Below are 20,175 nucleotides of genomic sequence, written 5' to 3'. Positions count from 1 at the left end.
TAATATTTAGGCACAGCTAATATTTACCATAAATGTAATAATAAAAATACAAGATAAAACAAAACTGAAAGTAGGTGTTATATTTTGACAAACATTTCAGGCTAAATCCTGGTCTATTGAAGTCATTATTAAAACTTTACAAAGACTTCTACTAAATCAGGACTTCTGGTTTCATGCACCTGCAATGGGCAAATGGGCTCTTAAATCATGCAATCTTGGTGAAAATGGTAAAGTTATAAAAGTACAATATGCAAAGTACATTTGTCAAACAGAAGATAAAACTTTCAGCTATTATTTCACAGACATGTAGGGGTAGAGGAAGCGTTGGGAAACCACCCAGACTGAACCTGTCCATTTGTTCTGTACATCTTATATTTGTCTACATGTTTTAGAGTCATGCAAAACACAAACATAGCATTCTAGCTGAGGTCTCACCAGTGTTGAGCATACCAGAATAATTTGTTTCATTATCTCATTCATGACCTCCCTGCAAGTATTTTCCAAAACAACATTATTTCACTCTTTAGTGCCACTACTGTATCACTGTCTTATATTTACCTTGCTATCCAGCATAAGCTCTGGATTCCCTCTGCTGTATAACTGATATGTGGTCATTCCTTGTTTTGTTTCTGTGTATCTGAGCTCTGATTTCTTAAGCCTTGATTTTCCAGATCTATTATGTGAATTTATCCTGCTGATTGTGGATCATGATTCCAATTTTTTAAGATAGTCCTGTCCTTCACAGTACTTGCCCTCTCTCTCAGATTGCTCTTACTCATAAATTTTGTAAGCACATTCATCTTTCCACTATCCAAGTGTTTAATTATAATATGAAATAGAAATGACCTTAGGACAGACTCTGCTGGAACCTAACTTAAAATTCCCTCTCAGTTTGAAGCAAAACACTGGTAACTCAGCTTCACTCTGTCTCTACACTCTACTCCACTGTTTGCTTGCAGTATAGAACAAACTCAAACCCATTTCTAAAAGCAAGATCACCAACAACCCCTTTGGCCATGAAGTCAATTATTTCTTTACAGTGCAGCTCTTGATGCCTCTTTTAGTCTCTTCTCCTAATGAAAGTATCCTGGAGGTTCATAGGCTGAGAACAGGAAGGCAGTGATGGATCTCTCATGCTTCTTACCCAACTCTGGGGCCCTCAGCACTGCTTTTCTCCTCCAGACAGTAGTGAATTGTGCCTAGAGAGCTCGGAAGAGAAACCCAGCTCTATAACCCTACCCTTCTGCCTCTTCCCTGTCCCATCACCCAGATCTGCAGCATGGAAGATGTCTAGAGAAGAGAGAAGGCATTGCAGATGGGGGACATTGCAAACAAAACCTGCCTATAATGGCTGGGAACCAGTATAGGAAAATTGGATTATATTCCCCAATTCTGAACATGTCCCACTCTAAATCTCCTTTAATCTGTTCTGCCTCCCTTTGTGATAAATTTTAAAATAGAGAAAGGAAAGAAAACAGCTAGAGCAGCTTTTAAAATTTGTTTTTAAAATCCGTATGTTCACATCAAAATGACATTGTTTAGTCCCTAAAATGCAATATAAATTGTTTACAAATACATCAATAATGTATTGCAGGAAATGTTAATAGTTTAATGTCAATATCAATAGCAAGAAAAATCAAATAAATTATACCTATTACCTATTTTGCTCCCTTTCAGATGATCACAAAGTGAGGAACAAGTAGCAGAGATGCGAAAAAGTAATAGCCTACAGCATCCAGGTTTGAACAGTTTCATGTTTGTCAAGATATCAAAAGTACTGGTTTTACTTTCCCTCTCCTTTTCTTCTTTGCTGCTAAATTATATGGTGGATTTGGGACATTTACAAAAGTTTGATATTTGAAGGCATTCCAGGAAAAAAAAAGTTTTTTTCCAGGATTGGAGGTGGTAAGAAGCTGTGAGGTTTCATCAAGTAGCAGAGCTAAAAGGGGTGAGATCTGCATAACAACTGCTATATCAACGCTGACATCAGCTAGCGCTCTCAGAGCTGAGTGTTAAAAATAATTTGGATTCATTGACACAAACAATACTTTTTAAACAAAGATTTTGATGTCTGAATAACTGCATTAAAGGTGATCTGCAACCAACACAATAGTAGAATTTCTGTTTAAAAAAATCCCTAAAGCCACAGACTACAAAATTATAAAACACATCTTTTGGGGGAATGGAATGTTTACCTTTAAAACAACACTTACTCTCTTAAGAATAACACAAAAGAACAGAAAGAGGTCTATAATCTTTTCCTTCAGGGATTTCTTAGACATTGTTTTACTCAGAGCCAAGTAAAAAGCATTCTACATACTCCTGGCCCCTATGAAAAAAAGTATGTTGTGTAATTCCTAGACTCCAAAGGACTTCTCAAAGACAGGAGACAAAGAACAAGTGTTTCACTCATCTTTTCCTTTTGATGTACAGAAGGAAATATTCAAAACCCAAAATCCACCAGAGCTGTTGGTATAAATTTGCTATATGGGTTATAATCCCTTGTGAATTCCCTTCAGTTATAAGACTTTAAGTTTACACTTATATGCATGTATATGGTATGAGTTTGTGTGAAACTTTCTTTTTTAAAACAAATGTTTAAATATAACAGCTGTTCACTTTGTTTGCCTCAATAGTGCTGGGTGAAAACACTAAAGTTATTCCAATATATGGTCATAATATTTTCCCTTTCTTTTGGCAGACATCAGATGCCTTTAACTTCATTCAAACTCAAATGAGCAGCGCTGTGAGTGAGTGGCAGTGAAGGTCTGATATGATCTTCTGTCTAAACTGATGTAAATTAGATGTCCAGGACAAAAGTTGACCCATCTTGTGTTACTGTTCTCTCCCTCCGCCCTTGTTGTTAAGCCCAGGAAAGGATCCCCCATCATTCTGCTGGATTTAGTAATTAGGAGGTCAAGAAATGCCTTTCTGTGTCCAGCCAGTGGTTCATGTTATCCCCAAACTGACAATTGCAGTAGCAGATGCTGCAGAATTAGAACAGTCTCTGTTCAGAATGAATGTTGACACAAATTTTAACAACAGAGGCCAGGACAATGCCAAATACACATTTCTTTTGAAAATAATCAATTTTATGATACTTTCTAGAAAAGAAAAGCCTTTTAATCTCTCATAGCAGACATAGCCTGTTGACTGTTAAAATAGACAAGATAAAGATCTCACTCCTGTTTGCTCCACTGATCTACATTACCTTCTTGCTTACTGGTAACATGTCTGTAATTCTGTGACCTTTCCTATTGAAAGTGATTGGACACATGTTAACCATTATAACATCATTCAGCTTTTCTAATTTGAAAGATGCAATTCCAGATGTGGACCTACAGTATTCACCTACAGTATTCATCTCCTGAGCACAATCTTTTGTGGGCATCCTGTTGGTTTTCATCACTTGATCTTTCCTTTTCATTTTGTTAACTAATGCAACTAAATAATATATACAAACATCAACTATAAAAACTGTGGGAAAAAACCAACCAAGCAGGAAACAAAATTAATTATTACAGCATCTCACTGGTATGACAAATGTTTCATGTTTAATCTTCAATTCTTTCTCTAAATACATTTTATCTGTACCACTTTTTCTTTCTATGCTACTACCTAAAATTGCTTATTTCTAATCCTTAACCTAGCTTGAAAATTATTTAATATTGGCTGTAGATTTTTACACCATTATGAAATCACAAAGCATTGCTTATATTTTTACTACTATTTTTGACCCCTTCCATGTGTTTTTGACAACCATACAGTTGCATTCACTACTTCAATGACAAACTCTCTGCCCCACCCAAAAACTGAATCAGAGAGTAGACTTTAGAAAAACTTCTTTACTTTTTCCCAATCCCCACCATAACATAATCAAAGATTATTTGCTACTTCAGGCATAGTCATCCACACAGACTGCCAGTTTTCATTCATGTCACTTCAGCTTTGCTAAAGATTGTGTTTTTTAGATCTTTTGCTGCCAGCACTTAAATGATAGGGATGCTCGGAAACATTCTGTATCAGTGGAGTTTGAGTGGGTGGATTGCCTTCAAGTACTTTGTTATGGGCAAACAACACTAAATTTTGGCATTAATAGCCATAACATTATTGGCACAATCACAGAGATAAGAAATTGATTTTTACTGGAGCTTTCAACAGTCAAAACAGATTGATGGTTTACTACATTAAGTTCTATGCCTACTGCTTGCTCCATTTCTTAGATACTTGTCTAACTTTGGGAGCCCACAAGCAGTTCAGTCAACTACTGCGCATCGTGGTAGTAATTTGTTAGAGCTTTTAGAGATATAAGGGACAACTGCATTTGCGTCTTTTGCAAGGGGTGTTGCAACAGGATGATTACAGGGCTTGTATTTCACAAGGTCACTAAAACATAAAGTCATTAATTTTGTGGACAGTAGCAGCATTTGCAAATATACTGTCTTGGTTTAGGACAATTACATGGGGTGGACAGTCCAAAATTAGTTAGCTCCCCTTTTAACCCACTCCCTTTTCATCAATAAGGAGAATGCCAGAAGATACAGGTGAAAAAATATCAGTTTACTAAAAACAAACCAGCAACAATCAACATAACATCAAAAAGCACTAAATACAATGTTGCTGAATCCCGGGGACTCCCGGGAACAAATTAAAAGAAGGCAGAGAAGCCCCTTCAAAGCAGACCATGGATCAGAAGATAGAGACAATATGGCAAAGAAGCCTCACATGGCTGAACCTTTGCCCTGGAACAAAACCCAGGAGGTTAGGAGCTTACAAAGCAGTTCTGGTAACTGGTGAGGGGTGCCAGCTCCATCTGGGGTAGCTCTGAACCTGCAGCCAGCTCCTTTGCTTCTTTTGGGCCCGCTGGACTCGGTGTCGGTGCTGCAGTGCTGGGTTGCTTCTGTGTTGCAGTGGAAAGAAAAATGGATTTGCTGGGCACTGAAACTCACAGGCCTGGCCCCAACAGCTCTGGATCCAGAGATGGGGGTTGCCCCCTGCAACTGTGGCCAAAAAGTTGTTGCCAAATTTGCTCCAAAGCTGCTTAGGATTGTGGAATGCAGTTTCTTGGAGACCTGTGCCAGGCAACTTCCCATGGAGAGAAAGAAAAGGCATCTGCCTCTCTTTGCCCTCGCCCCAGGCAACTCTCTTGGCAGCACAGTGTGAAATAAGAACTCCATGTTTCTGTTGCCTGTCTCTTACCCAGGCCAAACGCCTCCACAAACCTGGGATAAAACACCCTGGTTCTGCTCCAGGTTCCCAGGTCTTGAAGTGATAATTTTAAGCAGGTTGGCATAGAAAAATACAATACGCTTGATTTTGGATACTCAGAACATACACAAATACTTCTACACTGGAAAATGCTGATCTCTAGTAACAAAGGCTGGGAAGGTTCTTTATAAGGAAGTTGAGAGAAGTACAGAAACTTGCTTGAAGTAACCCACTGGAGAGTCTGAATAACTGACATGTGATAGATATTTCTTTTGAAAATAAATGATAAAGCATCACTGACTTGGACTATTACAACAGTCTGAGAGAAACTTCAAAGAATTTGTGCACATAACATTACATTTTAATCTCTTAGAGAGCTGAGGGGAAGTGAAATACAGGAAAATAAAATGAAATCTAGCAATGATTTGTCAGTATGTTCAGGACGATTTGTGTCTGCTCCATACACTTCCACAGGTTTGCAAAGATACCACCTTAAACATTGTAGCATTGAAAATATGCTACTTTGTAACTGGAAAATTTGGTTTGTATTTGATTAATGTTTTAATATTTTCTGTGATGACACTTTGACATTTACTTCGTGTACTGGTTAGCTCTTGATTTGCAAGGCATTTTGTAAATAGCTTTCTATGGGAACTTTTAAAAATCAGGTATGTCAAATGTCACAGTGATGCAGCCAGAAGTAGAATCAGACTGACTGCCACAAGAATTTGAGTCAGTGAGGTAAACCATTAATTTGTTGATATTGTGAAAAGTTCAAAACTGGGTCTCTAACAGTCGTTATTTTTGTCATGCAGGGATCATATTCAAAGGAATAATTGACTCACATCCATGCAACATAATCATGTCAAGTTGAGCCTGACAAAAGCAACTCAACTGTAGGTGTAAGTATGCAAAATGATTAATTGCAATTAAGTCAAATGCAATTAAAAATATATTTACCAATTGTGGAGTCTCCTGTAAGGTTAATAGGATGAGAATTTTCAGTACTAGGAAGTCAATTGAAGACAAGATTGTGAGACTGAGTGCTTATTTCAAGTCCACAATTTATTAAGCCTTTGGAATCCAAATAGTCTTTATTTCCTGAGAAGAGCTCTTGCCTTTTAACAAGTTCTCGTATCAAAAGCCTTACTGATCTCCAAGTCATCAGCTTACCAGAAGTGACAGCTTATGACAAAGATATGGGCAGCTCCTCAATTAATAAGAAATTAGAATCACAATTAGATTATTACTTTTCTTGTAAAAGCATTTCATACCCTTACTATTGACCTGTCACGAGGCACTGGCTGAGATCACAGCATAATTACTTGGTTCAGAACTCCTTTGATGTCTAGCAAAAGCCTAAAAATATTATTATTGAAATATTCCATCACCAGAACTTTTAAAATATTTTCATAATTCCCAAGTTGATAAGGTCATTGCAATGTTAAGACATTGACAACAATATAATATAAAACTCTCCTATATAGGCAAAGTCCCACAAAAAACTATCCAGTGACTCCTAGTCATTTGAATTTTATGAGACAGAACAAAGAAGACAAATTAGCTGAAGCACACTTTGATTGCAAATGAAAATACCACTTAACACTAACAATTGAAAGAGCACAAATATTGAATAAGTGGTACAACAGATTAAAAGTCTTCATCTCTCCCATGAGGTACACATGAGCTAGAAAAATATAAATTTCTATTATTATACTGCATAATAGTTCTCTCCCCAACTCTTCATGTTTATACATTTTGTTAAAAAATTGATGAACGCAAAAAGGGAGATTTGTTTATTCAATGTTCTTTTGTTTTGATTCCTGTAGTATCACATGGTAAAACACAGACAGACACAGATCCCTTTCTCAGCTACACTATTACTGGTCAAAGCAATGTACTTTCACTGAAGCTGGTGAAATTATAATGGTTTAAGTGTTGAACTACTGACAGGAGTAACTCCAATACCCATCTAACTTCTAACTGAGGTAATTCTCCCATTAAATTAAGGGAGAGAATAGCCCAACTAAAGTGTAGAAAATCAGGCCCATAGTCATGATGCCAGAGAAAAGGTTAAAGTTCATATTTTGTGCTATGAAATAACCTTATATGAAGGATAAATGCTTTAATACCATGATGGGCCATAATTGGTCTCTTACACTAATATAAGAGACAGCTGCAACACCTTAGAAGGTGTCAAAGATTCATGAAACGCCCCATGATCCACTATTTCACCAGCCAGGGGAGGTACAGAAGGTGTTTCCACCTAGCTCAGCATAACACAAATCCTGTGGACCAGGTGTTTCCTGGATTCTTTTCCCCCACTACTCAAGTGATACCATCAGCAACCACCACTTCGACAAGACTCCAACTACTGAGAGGCCAGAAAAAAGAGAACCAAGGGGATGTCATTGAAATCTCTGAAGTGGTGATATTTTTTCTACTTAATCTGTTTCTCTGTCATTCTCTTTCCCTCCCCCTCCCTCTCTCTTTTCTCCCCTCTCTCTACCTCACATTTACTGTTAAATAAAAATCTATACTATTGACTTCAGCATATTGTTTCATTTGTGCCTTTACTCTAAAAGAGGCATCTCTTGAGTAATTGTAATAATCAGATCTTAACATTATTTTCACTCATACACAGTCTATTCCTGTGTTCCTAGCAGACACTACATTGTAAACAATCCCAGAGCTTGTCTTCCATATGCTAAATGGAGCTACATTAAAATTAGACCAGGACCATCAATTTTCTTCTTGAATACCTTCTGAAAATAGCATCTGATTTGAGAATGCTCATTTGTCACAGATTTGATTTACAGTTAGAAAAGTAGCTCATATACAGTGTTTCAGGAGTGAATCTAAGTCAGTTGGAAATGTGTGGAAAGACAGCTTCAATACATTTGGAAAAGCTGATAAAAACTACATCTAACAAATAAACCATGTCTGGAGACACAAAGAGAAAACCACTGTCATTTTTAAAAAATGTTTCTTAATTATGAAGAATGAAAAGCAGGCATGGCATCTGTGCAAGAGAGAATTGTTGTAGTCCAACTCAGATTCTATATGTAAAGTTTCAGTTTCACAGAACCCACCAGGGAAAATACTCAACAAAGTTGAATATAAAATTGAGACAAAAATGTACTTCCTCTTATTTGAAGAAAGCTGTGATTATTCAGGTAGTATCACAGAATCACAGCATTGTTATGTTGGAAGGGAACTTTTGAGATCATCAGTCCAACCCCTTAGTCAAGGTAGGATCACTTAGAGCAGGTTTTACAAGAAAGCATCCAGGTGGGTTTTGAATATCTCCAGAGAAGGAGACTCCACAACCTGTCTGGGCAGCATGTTCCAGTGCTCTGCCACCCCTAAAGCAAAGACAATTTTCCTCATGTTGAGGTGGAACTTCTTCTGTTTCAGTTCATGCCCACATCAGTATCAGAATTTTTAGTAGTGCATATATTTTAGCAAGCCTCCATTTAAAGTAAAAAACCTATAAGTGCTAGTTAAAGAAAAGACTAAATTTTGTAATTAGCACCACTTTTCTGGTGTTTTAAAAGGTGTTGAAATGGATAAACCATCTATGTTGCTGATTTGCATATTGCAGAATCAAATAAACTGAAACAGTATGGGTTGCATTGCAACTGCAACAGTTGTTCCAAATACAACATGGCATTTGTATTTTCCTCACAGTCTTAAATTAACTTGGCTAAGAGCTATCCCGTAATATAAGAATTCCACCACTCCAGTAATTTGGCATAGCTGCACTCCTTATGACAACGCAGGACACTAACACTTTCTTTCTGGACACCACCTGCATAAACAACACTGACAGACTACCATATTTAGGGGTTGTCAAAACATTGTGACAGCAAATTTTAGTAATCTAGGACTGGCATCATAATTAAGATGGGCTCAAGTTCTGCTGAAGACATAAAATTCAATTTTTTTTTCATAAAGTGAAATATGAAAAATTTGAAATAAAACTAAGTTACTTTGCTCATAAAGTGAGCAAAGTAGAAATTAGATTCCCTGCCAGTTTTCAACTTGTTAGCCAATTAGACTGGAGCTCTGAAAAATCATTCTTCCTCTACTTAGATGATGCAGGTTAAAACATACTTTTAATTTAACGAAGATGAAGAAATTTACTCAGCCTAATGGTTTAAATAAGAACTACTCTAGACAGAAAATTAATTCAAAGTGGAATTACTATTCTATTTACAGTTAATCAGTATTAGAGTATCAGTCAATGAAATCAAAGCACTCCCAGCATAGACACACTGGGTTTGTACCACTCCAATAAAAACTATCATTCCCAGAAGGAATGAAGGAATGTAACAATAAGAACTGCTTTTTTTTTATTTTAATGAGAGGAACAGATGTTATGACAGCAATCTCCAGAGTAGACACCTGTATAAAAATGAGGTGCTTCAGCTTAATAATTTAAAAACAGTAGTAAAACATCCAAGAGTTTAAAATCAGCTCAATATGTCTAAATGATAACAGAAATAAAATTTCATTATGTTTCAGTAAATCACAAATAGAGAGAAATCCTTGACTAAAGAACTAAGGGTAGGTTAAATTCCTGTACTTCCACTTTAATTAAAGGCAAAGAAACTTAATTTTTCCATGGACTACATACCAGGCAAGGGTCAACAATACTTAATGCTGGGCATCTGGCAGCTATTCCTTTGCTTTCCATTTGACATTAAAATCAAATGTAACTGTTTATAATAGAATATTCATCATCATAGTAAATACAGAAACTACAAGTCAATAGATACTAATTTCTGCACAGAAATAGTATTTTAACATACAAAAAGGACATAATTCACTGTGCAAACATTATTTTTATTCTCTAAAGCTAATTTCATCTCGCTAGGTTTTTATATGGATATTTGCAGATCCCCTTGCTCTACTGTAGAGTGTATAATCTAGATATTACGTAGATACACCAAGGCAATGCAGTAAAGTAAGTAACAGATGCAGGTTTTACCACAAGTGGTACATTTATTGTTACTCAAGTTGAGCCATGCGAATGCTAAATTTCTTGGTTTAACTTTCCAGTTTGATTATTAGCCATTTAGGTCCCCAAAATATAAAGTACATGCACAGTAAAAGCTTGACACCCACCCAGAAATCTATGCCAAAAGTATTTTTATTAAATGTCATACTTCTAAATCAATTATTTTTGGATGCTTAATTTAGAACACTTGGTTTTCACAGAAAACTTTTCTAATTTTTGGTTGCTAAAAAAAGCTTAAAAATGCAAATCCAAAGCACTGGAAGACAAGAAAGCAGACTACATCAACCAGAAATGTGTCTCTTTCTCAAGTGTCTAACTTTTAAGCCATACAATGATTTTTTTTTACCTAAACTATGATTTTGGCATGCTTGAGATGAAAATATTATAAAAAATGTGACACAGGATCACTACTAAGACATCAGGAATTGCTTCTAACACCCAGTCACATGCAAGAATCCAAGTGACAGAACTCTCTGGATGACAAGACGTCAGTATGCAGCAGTAAATGCATGGGACATCTCTCAGGATACTTACTGCAGATCCCAAAGTAGGGCAGAAGTTACCAAGCTAAGTGAAGCAGCTTGGTTTGGAACTAAAGGCAATGTAGCTTCAGCAACAAATAACTATTTAGATGTATGGAAACCATATGCATGCAGAAATGCTTACTGGGGCTGTCAGAGCCATGACTGATGGAATGGGAGAGTCCCCACTTCTACAGGCTCATGTATAACCTTGCCAAGCAGTGGGAAATACCAGAGATCCATGAGCATTGCCAAATCACTAAACTTTACCCTTGAATTTTACAGAGTTTGGCCTCTTTTGAACAGTCTCCTTTGAACTGCAAATCATAGTCCTTAACTTCACCATTTCTCTCTCCCAAGTGCAGCAGTAATGATTTAAAACTCTGCATCGACTTGGTTAGATCATTTCTCCTCCTGCAGATAATGTGATCCAAACTAACTCAGCCATCTCTATACAGCTGTGTTATGTAGGGGTGCAGAATGAAACTAAATTGGATACATGATTCAAGGATCATTCAACAGGGGTCTTTAGATACGGTCTTTAGAACTGTTATAAATTTCCATAAAATACATAGAAGGGTAATTAAAATTGTCAGAAAAGGTTCCACTGTAAGTGAATGAAAAGGAGAAAGAAAAAGCAAACCTACTAAAATCTTGTTCCCACTTAATTTACTTCCTTTAAATTACTTCCTTTCCCATCTTCCTTTAACCAAGACTGAAAAACTACCTCATTAATAAGAAAATTTAAGCATGTCAGCCTTGTTTTCAAAGAAATAAACAGATTTGTGAGGATGGACAACAGCACGTTGTGGGTGTCCTTGTTACAGAGGTAAGAGGTGGAGTTTAGCTTTAGAGGTGACACAAAATCATGTATTCCATATCTCTTCTACATCAACCCACGCAAGTTAGTTTAGTGTCCCTTTAAGGCCGGGAGTCAGGATCAGCACTTCTGTGTTTCACCCCAGCTCATGACAGGGCAGGCGCGCTGGATCCCTTCAAACACAGAACGGACAGGCAAATCCCTTCCCTGCTGCCGCCTGCCATTCGCGGGGGAGGGCGCAGTGCACTGCTGTTCCACGGGTGCGCTGTGGAGAGAAAGCCTGCTGAGCTGCTCCAGCGCCCCCGGCAGCACGGAGTCCTTGTGGACACAACCAACTTTTCGCAGGTTATTTTTTTTTTCTGATGCTCCCCACTGTTTTCTACGTTCTCGGGGGAGAGAGCTCGTTTGCTTGGAACCGGGTTGTTGCCCACTTGTTTCGTTTGTTCTCTCTCTCAGCCGCATAGCCCAGAGAGAGGACGGTCCCACACTGTGCCCGTGTTCCCCGGGACAATTAGCAGGATCTCCTCCGGCATCGTGGGTGGGGGTTGAACCGTTTGCCTTCGTACTTCTTGGTTTTTGCTGTTTTCTCTTAATAAACTGTTATTCTTTCACTTATTTCTCTGCACATTTGTCTCTCCTCATTAGTAGAAGGGAGAGGTTAAAACTCCGGGGAGGTAGTTCACCTTGGAGTCTCCACCCCATAAATTGTCTTAAACTAAGACAGTGGGCAAACAAGGGAAGATTCCAGTGATGTTAACAATTACTCAATACAGAACATATTTTCTCTCAGAATAGATAATTTTGTCATTATTCTGCTGAGGTGTGAATCTGGAGTAATTACATTCAGATCAGCAAATACCTAATGATAAACAACATTTATCACAATACCTAATGATGGAAACATTTTTCAGCTACTACTAAGTCAATTCTGAAACTCTGCCATTCAGATATGCAAAGAACTGGAGTTTTCCAAAGTGTGATGAGATGATTATATTGCTCATATTCACATACTTCTTTCTATCAGCTCTACAGCAAAAAATGGCAAGTTAAATGCCTGTTAAAATTTAATTGCTTTTCATTATTTTCCTTCTTTCAAAGCTAAGGAAGGAATACACATGACAGCTGACAATTCCATGTGTATCAAGTTCTTTAAATCCCTCTCCCATCCCCCCTTCTTAAAACATTTTCACAGTAACTTCGAATATGTAGCATTTCCTTGAACAAATCAAAAGTGTCTTAAGACATCTAATGTTTCATGGCCTTTTGTAGCTAGCCCTAAGTAAAATTCTGACACTCTTACTTGATTTATTGTCAAATCCACAATTCAGTGGCTTTTCACCACTTCTTGGGTTGAAGTATGTTATTTTCACCAGCCTGGACAGTTTTCAGTGTATGCTTTTTGCAGCTCAATCTTCATTTTCTGCTCTAATGTTAAAAGGAGCTCAGCTCTAATGTTTCAAGGATGCTGTTTAAGAAAAAGGGGTCAAGTATGGTACAATCTGTTTAGTTATACTGAATGGTCGGTATCAGGCCTAAATACTTGGGTTAGCTCAGCCTGGTAGTGCGCTAGTACTCAGGTCCATTGCCCAAGGCGTTTTTATTTCTCAGCACCTGTGGCTATGCTAACCTCCACTTACCTGTATAGTTCTGTTCAGTCGACTGTGGCAACCATGAAGGGATCCATGTTTTGAAAACCTGTAAGCACAACAAAACTAAGAACACTCAGATTCTTCCAGAAAGTTCCTAATTTCAAGCAGATCGTTAACATAATTCCAATTAAGAAGTTTTAAGGATCCAATTAAGGATTGTCTGTGCAGTGGAGGACACAAAATAAATGGTGTAAACTTTAATTCAGATGATTCAAAAGTTTTAGACAAACAAGAGTTTTCTGAGCTGGTAACTGATGCTTCCACAAATAAAGAAATAAAAAATTCATTTTGGAAACAAGATTATAAGAGCTTTGTTTCTTTCCTCCCCTGACAAAAAGCATTTCTTAACATTTGTTAAGTCCCCTGCCACACCAACAGGGGACACCACTTACAAGGCCTGATATAAATCTTGACATCTATTCAGGAAGGAAAGAAAATATCAAAAACAGGCAATTAAATAGAGACTTTCTTTCTTTAGAGAAACATAATTAAATTGCGGGCACATTTTATATACAAAGGCACTCAGAAGTATTGGAAACCTCATTTGTTCTCTGCCAGACATACAACTCCAACAATGTATCTATAAGCATCTATTAACATACTAATCTATAAAATTACCCTACTAAAGAAATTTCATTGTAGCAATGAAAGTTGACAGTGAGAAAATTTACTTCAGAACATTCAATATTACCTACAGTAACTTTGTTAATTAAAGCATGTAAGAGATTTAAGCTGCTATTTATTTTTAAAGTAAAATCAAGTACCTAAACTTAGAAACAGGGAAGGGCTACTCACATGATGTGAAATCAGAAAGTACAAGATACCGAATAAATTAAAAAAAACCAGCTTTATCTAATTTTGTTTTCCCACCAATATGTAATAAGATTTTTGAAAGAAAAAAATAAATCATTAGGACTTCTGGCAAAAACACTGAATGAAACATGATCTGATTTACAACTAGTTTAGTATCCTATATATACATCTAGATCCAAATATACATTCCAGCAAAGACACTGCAAATGACAGTCACTTAAAAGTTAATTAATGCTTTTATACACATAGAACTGTTCCTGATTAATTCCATATGGGCCATTCTTAATACAGAAATGCTTCATTCTATTTTGGTTAAAACAAACTGGTTTGTTCCAGAATGAGTCACTCATAAATGCCATAAATCAGAATCATTCCTACTTTAAATACTTGTGACCAAACGGTATGAAAATACCCCAAATCAGTAGGCTTTAATTTCTAAATTTAGAGGTTTATCTGTAGGGATCTCCTTTTAAGCTCGTCTTAAATTAAGAATCTGATAAAAAATAATAATATTTGTACTTTTAAAAATAGATACAGGAAAAAAAAAGAAAATATACACTTTTGCAAAGACACACAAGCTTTAAGTTTCTGAAAAATGGCTTTTAGGTTTCAGACCTTGTAAATGTATTCCTCCTCTCACTTCATAAACGATTTGATCCTCCACGAGGGTCAGAACTGTTTCAAAGTCCACAGTTGCATGACAAAGACCCAACAGAAAAGGAGACACAGATGTTTACCATTCCCTCCTCTTTGGTCCCTTTGATTCAAACACTTTTGAATGCTTGAGAAGTTTTTTTGGCTGCCTTTTCAAAGGATGGACCACCAAATGATACTGTAATTCTGTGGAGGATAAAAAAGGAAGGAATTGCACTTTTATTTTTATAACCCCTTACCCACTAGCTTTGTGAGAAATACCTCACAATTATAACCTTTATGGAGTCAATACCCTGTGTATTTCTTACATTATTTAAATATATTATTTTCACCTGGTAGAGAGGAGACTGAGAAGGATTTGGAAAATTACTCTCAAATCAAGTGCATTTAGCAGGCAGTTACTCTCTTCTAGCTGAGTGAGTATAAACACTGCAACAGACAAAACCTGCTCCAAAACTCCAGCAGAACCGTTGGAGCACACTTGCTGCAGTGAGATGCAAATGCGGCAATTAGCATCGATGTGAGGCACTGATGGCTGGGGAGTTGTATCGAGCTGTAGTTCTCCTCAGAGGAAAAAAGATAGCAAATATCCACTGCTGGTTTTCATTCTTCATGGTGTCAGCACATAGTATGGATCAAGCAATAACAAGATAGAGAAGAAGCTGTGACTTTTAGCCATATACGAAAACAGTCCAAAAATGACAAGGATTTGTCCAAGGTTCAAAAAACAAGCAGACATCTGCAGAATATATGTTTTCTTTTAAGGGTTTCCCAATTTTATACAGTGGTGTTAGGAGTCTGGATATAGGATTGCAAGTCATAAATGCCTATGTAATTTTTTATCTGTGGTCAGGAATAATCTTAAAAGATCAGACCATTTATAACATATACTGTAAATATAATTTTGATTTAGGATTTTTATATATAATTTTGATTTAGGATTTATCTGTAGGATAAGAAAAAGTTTTAAAATACCTTTATCCCTCTCTCAGTTCTATCCTTTTCAGAGAATAATTTTTATAAAAATGGAAAATGAGAAAAAACATAGTTGGGGTTTATTTAATCAAATACAAAATGGAGACTGTGAAAAGCTGTTGCTTTTCCAGAAGGAAACAACTGAAGGAAAGATGGGCCAAAGCAGAGAGCTAAGAGGTTTCTCCAAGCCATGTAAAGGCTAGCAGCCCACTCTAGAGTATAAGAAAAGCAATAAAGGGTTCTGCTTTTCCTCCTTTTTTTTCTATAGCAGACGGAATGGTAATTGTCAAAAATAGGTTAGAAACTGTTGTAAATAGTTGATAACTGTTAAGCATGTACTGTTAGTTTGGTTATGGTAAAAGGGGTTAAAAGAGTAGTTATAAGAAACACGGTACTCCACGTACCATATTACACCGAAGTAAAATGCATCACTCTCCCCCAGGCAAAACGAGCCAGCCCGGACAGAGCTGTAATGGGCCAATCAAGCGCCTTAAACCTTAAGGCAAACGAAGGCTCCAAAAAGAAACCAATCCAAACGGACAAAAAACAGGATAAAAAGGGGCATCTGACCCAGTGAATCCGTGCCGTTCCACCTAGAATATCGGGGGACATGGCTGCTCAAGAAAGATCCCAGCGCCAGCGCCGCAGCATCCTCGATGGGACCGCTCCTGCTCGGCCCACAGCCCCCCATCTTTAGGCCTTCTTTTTTTAATAATAAATGCTGAAATCACTTTTAGTACCGGGAGTGTGGTCCCGTTTTTAACAGTAATGCTCTGCAAGGAAGTGACCAATATCAGACAGTATTTGTTCTGGCTTCTACATTCTATTCTTTCAATGCAAGACACTCAGGTGAAACACCCTGAAGGAAGGGACGTAGTTCCTGTCATTGCGAGTAATTTGAACTTATAGCATGGTGAGGGAAGAAAAGTTTTCATGGTCTGTAAGTTTAGAAAAAAGGTAGAAGAACTGCTAACAAATTAATTGTAAAGCAGACAGATATTCAAACTCCCAGTGCAGTGAAAAAAAAAACTCTTCCTAGAAACCAGAGATGCATATGATGTGTTGTAATTCAGAGCAGTCCTGGAAGCATAGGATACCAAGGAGAAATTGTTCATAAACGTATTTTACTTTTATTCTGTCTTAGTGTTGAATGAATGGCATGGCTCTAATTATAAGGAGAAAAGCTTAAGCAACCAAGTACTTTTTCCATACAATAGCTTTCCCCCCTGTGGCCCTCGGTGTAAAATGCTCTTGTGCATGTGTTAAGCCCAAGTTCAAAAAGAGACAGAGAACTTTACTGAAAAATCACTGAGTATCATGAAATACAGTCATGAAAGGGGCTCAGGACATGCTTTGGAGGCAGGGAGAAGCTAAAAGTAAGAAAAATCACTCTACACCCACCCTGTCTTCACATCCTTTCTCTAAGCACTCCTGGCTACTCTGATCAAAGGCACTGAACTGGAGGTACTTTTGATCTGAATCGTGCACAGCTGTCTTTACATATTCCTATGTACTTGTATGAGTCATTCTTGTAGAATGTTTGGATGAAGAATATTACATACCTGTGCAATACACTGAAATTTTTTAGTCATGCTACAGTACAAACTGAAGTGTGGACCAGCTTTGCTAGAGTGGTTAAAGTTATTCAGGTTAAATTTAAAGAACTTGTCCGAATTTAAATGCCTAAAGGCTAATCACAGTGATCGATAGTGCTAAGCATAGCCTTGAAAACTTCACACAATGATTTCAACAATGTCCCGACTTAGGTTACAGATAACTGAAGTTATATATGGTTTAGCTCTTAAGTTTTCACTTAAGTTATCGACTGTATGAGTTAAATTTATTATCAGACTAATTTAAGTGTTCTAAAATAATATAGTTTTTAGAAAAACTAAGCTCCCAAATTTCACTAGTGAAAATTAAATTAATTAATGTTGAAAATAATATTCCAGTTTTCATCCAAATCAAGGTGGGAAAAAAGTAACTTTATTGGAACATTATGCATGCAGAAATTTATTGTGGTTTTTTAATAGTCGTTACTTGTGTTGCATTACTTCTTAGAGTCAGGGAGGAAATATAAGGAAAATCATTCAGCAAATGATTCACTACATTTGAAGGATTTTACGTACTAGTGAAAATATAGATTCTGTTTTGATTATGGATACTCTAGTGGTTTCAGTGCAAATTATAACAGTGTCGATTTTTTTTAAAAGAGGCAGATGTTCCTCAGAACATTATGATACATCCTCTTAAATAGCTACCCTGATGCAAAGAGCAGCAAAGAGCAGCAAAGGAAATAGCCAAAGTTTAACCAGATATAGGATGACCCCTTCAGGGCTTTAAAGCCTGCTGTGAAATGTATGTGGCACTCTCTTCAGTATGAAGTAGGAAACTCAGAAAACAGATATTCAAATCCCCTTTGGTTAGCCAGCATCTTTTTCTTAGGTAAGCTTGCTGTCTAAAATTTGGGACCTTCTTCTCTTGGTCTTAATCTAATAGCTTGAATATCTCTTTCATAGTCTCCTTTTCATATGCATGAATCTTTTAAGAGTAGTTAGCTGCTTTAACTTTACAGAAAGGGGCAACATTGTTCACAAGAAAAGATCCCAAAATTGCAGAAGAAGTATGAGAAATGCTACAAAAATTCAAATGCTATATGATACTCTTGCTGTACACTTTAAGGTCTACTTCTAAGAAGACTAAATCTAACCTGACTTTTAAAGCATGTAGTCCTGTACTTAGGAGTATTAAATTTCCAGATGCAACCTCTACTATCTGTAATCAGACTGGTAATTTTTCATCACATATTTTGTACAATCCTCACCCACTGCAGCCTATCAGATCCCAAGCCAGAGGCTCTCCCTAAATTATTCTGATTTACTAAATTAATTGATTTACCAATGTCCTAATTAAAGAGGAAAAATGAAGCAAAAAAATAAAAATCAGTGTATTAAAGTAGTAAGTACTACATGGTGTAGCAGAATATAAAATTTGTTTCTTCTGCTGCCACTTAGTGCATTTAACAAATAAATCTATTGAGCAATAACCATTCTAATAGCTGTATTGATAAAACAAGCTAAGACAATAATTTCCTACTCCACTTCCTCCACTCCTTTTGAAATTTGTGTATTGGCAGCAGAAAATAAATTACTTTCTCTTTTGTTTTAAGCAACAGATCTTCTCCAATTTTAGAAGCTAATACCTAGTTAATGAAAACAGGACACAAGCCTGACCCAAACCCAGTACAAAAAGCTCAGAACAGCCTCACTTGTTGCCACCCTTAAGGTCAAATATGAATCCATTACACCAAAGTAAATACTATGGGGATTATTTAGGCCCAACTCTAATGGGTCCCAACTATGAGAGGATTATTTTCCCCTTATTGTTTGGGCCCATTTTCAAAGTCTCAGCCATTTCAAATAAGATCTGCTAAAGTATTGTACAGCATGCCTTTCACTTAAGTAAGTGGGCATTAGCTGCATGAAAGCCGAGACATATGCTTACCTTTATATAATATTACAAACCCACCAGATTTAACAAAATCTCTTCTATAGGTAACAAACACATCTATGTGATCAGGGCTTTGTTATTGCTATTACCTAAACCAGCTCTAGTCCCGTGTAAATCCTGTGCAGCAGTCTACTTTAGATAATTAAGATTACATCTGGAAAAGGTAAACACTTGGTAAACTGATTTAAAAAATCTAATAATTAGAAGACATAAAATTTGATTGGAAAAATCATCTTACATGTTAAATACACCCCAAAAGTTTTGCTTTCTACTTCAATTTTTCATCCTTAACAAGGATCACTTGTATGCCTTTGCTATAAAAACAACCAAAACAAACCAAACCAAAACAAAAACAATAAAAAATAAAACAAAAATACAAAACCCCAAACAAACAAATAAACAAAAACCCACAAAAAATCAAAACCAAACCAAATCATAAATTAAACATCTTATTAACCTAGCCCAGTCAGAGGTTGGGTTAATTTTGGTGAGATGTCTATAAGATTCCACTCTCCCTTGAACTTTCTAAAATCAGATCTAAACACTTGATACCAGTGGCAAACAGCTATTTAAAAGTAATTTCTAAATCCCATCTTATTCCTGTAGAATCAGGAGGGCTTCCAGAGAGGTTTCCTTCTAGAAAGGCCTTGGGCCACTGGCGATCAGACAGAAAGCTGGAGTTCAGCACAGGTGGTCACAGGATGGAGATCGAGCTTTTGCCTCAAACAAAGTGTGTGAAAGCCTAACAGACCATTCTCAAAACCTCCACAAACGAAGTACAAGCTCTTGTCAAAACGACAGGTGCTGCTGCGGCTGCTGTGACACGCACTCAACAACAACTTCCTGTGCAAAAATGCCGCAAACGACAGTCACAACCTAATTCGCTCCCCTCTCCAAAAAAAAAAAAAAAAAAAAAAAATCCCGAAAAGCCACAGTATTCTCAATCCTTTGTCTTCCAAGACAGACACCCACGGACAGCCGCCATGTGGCAGGGGAGTGGGG

The sequence above is a fragment of the Motacilla alba genome, chromosome 2, assembly GCF_015832195.1.
Source record: "Motacilla alba alba isolate MOTALB_02 chromosome 2, Motacilla_alba_V1.0_pri, whole genome shotgun sequence".
NCBI lineage: Eukaryota > Metazoa > Chordata > Aves > Passeriformes > Motacillidae > Motacilla > Motacilla alba.
This window is presented reverse-complemented; position numbering follows the sequence as displayed.